Source organism: Rutidosis leptorrhynchoides, chromosome 9 (assembly GCF_046630445.1).
Source record: "Rutidosis leptorrhynchoides isolate AG116_Rl617_1_P2 chromosome 9, CSIRO_AGI_Rlap_v1, whole genome shotgun sequence".
Taxonomy (NCBI): domain Eukaryota; kingdom Viridiplantae; phylum Streptophyta; class Magnoliopsida; order Asterales; family Asteraceae; genus Rutidosis; species Rutidosis leptorrhynchoides.
Genome location: NC_092341.1, coordinates 269,734,424 through 269,737,330, shown reverse-complemented (window position 1 = coordinate 269,737,330; position 2,907 = coordinate 269,734,424). Strand labels below are relative to the sequence as shown.

At 31.0% G+C, this 2,907-nt stretch overlaps 1 non-coding gene across 1 annotated transcript; it reads left to right on the top strand.

Moving 5' to 3' along the window:
• The first annotated feature begins 342 nt into the window (after positions 1 to 342).
• On the top strand, positions 343 to 449 carry LOC139869864 (small nucleolar RNA R71). Its single transcript, XR_011766438.1, has one exon. It is a non-coding gene; the product is annotated as a small nucleolar RNA R71 (small nucleolar RNA).
• Positions 450 to 2,907: the final 2,458 nt, after the last annotated feature.

The following is a 2,907-nucleotide window of genomic DNA, read 5'->3' as shown; positions in this document are numbered from 1 at the left end:
CTAAGACAATCTTTTGTCAAATGTGGTCCTCCACACTGCTCACAACTAATTCGTATTGAGTGAATATCTTTAGTCATCTTTTCCATTCGTCTCTCGACAGCATCTATCTTTGCAGAAATGGAATCTAAGTCATGGATAGAATCGGCTCTAGCTGCTTTAGATAATCTAACGATATCTTTTTCTTGATGCCACTCATGTGAGTGGGAAGCAGTGTTATCAATAATTTTATAAGCGTCAGTTTCTGTTTTCTTCATAATGGAACCACCAGCTGCTATATCGATGTCTTTCCTTGTAGTGATGTCGCATCCTTGGTAGAATATTTGTACTATTTGACAAGTGTCTAAACCATGTTGCGGACATCCTCTTAATAATTTACCAAATCTTGTCCATGCCTCATATAGAGTTTCATTTGGCTTCTGTATGAAAGTAACAATTTCTCCTTGAAGTCTCACGGCTTTAGATGCCGGAAAGAATTGTTTAAGAAAATTTTCAACTAAAACGTCCCATGTATCAATCGCCCCTTCAGGTAACGATTTCAACCAATCTTTGGCTTCTCCCTTTAAAGTCCAGGGAAATAACATGAGATATATCTGTTCATCCTCAACTTCTCTTATTTTAAATAGAGTGCAGATCCTATTAAAAGTACGAAGATGTTCATTTGGATCTTCCTTCAGCACACCACTAAATTGGCATTGATTAGTCACCATGTGTAGGATTTGTCCTTTGATTTCATAATCTGGCGCATTAATGTCTGGTTGAGTAATTGCGTGACCTTGGCCAGTGCGTTTAGCTCTCATTCGGTCTTCCATACTTAGAGGTTCCAGATTCTCCATAATTGAATTTGTTGAATCTGAATCGCTAGAGGATTCTGATTTAATGGTTCGTTCCTCAACAATCTCTGTTTGAATGATTGGTGGTTCCGGAGGAAAAATTAGTGGTTCAGGATCTATGAATCATCCCTGAATATTCTCCGGATACTCAATTGTGAGGTCGGGTTCAAAAAATGGATTATCGGAAATTTGAATTGGAGTACTTGGTCGACTGGATGACGATTCTAAAGAAAAATCAACGGCGACAATATTTGCTAGATGTCTTGATCAGTTACAGGTGGTGAACGTACAAAAGGTGGTGAACGTTTTGCTCGGTGCATTCACTGAATATCCTATTAGTTTTTAAAAAGGAAGAAAAATTATATAAGTTATCCAATTAATAGACTTTTCTGATTTTGCCCACGTTTCGAATAGCCAAAAGATGCAGCAGAGGGGCAGGATTCGTTTGGTCTCAATATAATTGAGTACTGTTTGGCTCCAATAACCCGGTCCACGTACAAATCCAACTATTACTACGAACCAGAAAATTTTGATGTCTATCAATTTAACCGCTTAAAATAATTTTTCGTAATTTAAAGAAATTTAGAGAAGAAGTAGAAAATTCTATGTCCTAAAAACTAGAATGGCGAGAAATAAGAAAGAAAAAGAGCGCGTCGGTATTAAAATTGGAGAAATAAGAAAGAAAAAGAGTGACTTATAAAACTTTAAAACACTTGACTAACCCAACCTTATTATTATCACTAACTTATAATTAAAATTGCAAATTGAGATTACTAATTGGAGTGATCATTGATACATAGGTAAAAGGCGTCGAAAAATAAAAATAAGAAAGTTGCGCGTTGAAACTTAAAAAGGAACTAAAAACTAAGAATTAAAAGTTGCGTCTAAAAATATTAAAGCTTACAAGTAAAACTATATCCCAAATGGCAATATCTTAAAAAGGTACTAAAATTTAGAACGGCGTCGCAAAATTCTAAAGCACCTAAATCTTAGTCTAAAGAAAAAGCACTTAAGAGATTTTACGGCAAATTTTAAAAATCTATAAGTAAACACAAAATAACTATGGCAAAAACTATGACTTAAAACTAAATACGAGCGAAAAATACAAATATTATGCTAAAAACAAATAAAAAGGAACAAAATATAAAAATATACTAAAATTTGTAAAAAGTACAATTTTTATAAAAATATTATTTTTATATTATTTATTTTATAAAACTATTAATTTTATGTATTAATAAAAACTAAAACTAAAAATACAAATTAAATCTAAAAACTAAAATTAAACAATTAAAAATACTAACCCTAATTAGGGTTTTAAGTTAAATAATAATAATTATAATTATTATCCGTAATTAATGCAGTACAAGAATCAACTGTGGCGTGTCAGATGCCCTCATGCGATCGCATGAAAATATGCCTTCGAGCTCATGCGATCGCATGAGCTAGGGTTTCGGGCCAGTTACTGGGCTGCTACAGTACTGGACTCGAGTGTTTTTTTTATTTTTATTTTTTTCTATTTTGTGTTTTATTTTTCTGTTTTATATATTTATATAATATATTTATATAAATTAAATAAAACTTATATTTTTATAAAATAAAGATAAAGAAACTTTTATAGAACTTAAATATTTAACAAACTCTTAAAAATATTTATATTTTTGTTTTTCTTTTTATATTTTAGAATATTTAAAACGTATTTTTACAAAAGCGTATTTTTATTATAAAAGTAAACTTAAAAATAAAAATCTTTTTTTATATATTAGCATTGCGCTTCCGACGTTTAAGCAGTGATCCCCGGCAGCGGCGCCAAAAATACTTGATGTGCGTAGAGGTGTATATGAAATAGCTTATATTTTACAACGAAATACTATTAAATATGATACAATTTTACACAAGATATATTTACTTATTTATAGAATGGATATACTTAAACCTTGCTACAACACTTATAGGCAGTGTACTTAATCGTACAGTAGTGTAGTTTTTAGTAAGTCCGGTTCGTTCCACAGGGAAAATCTTTTAAACAAAGCTTAACGCTATATTAGTTTTAATTTATAAAAAAACAAATATATAT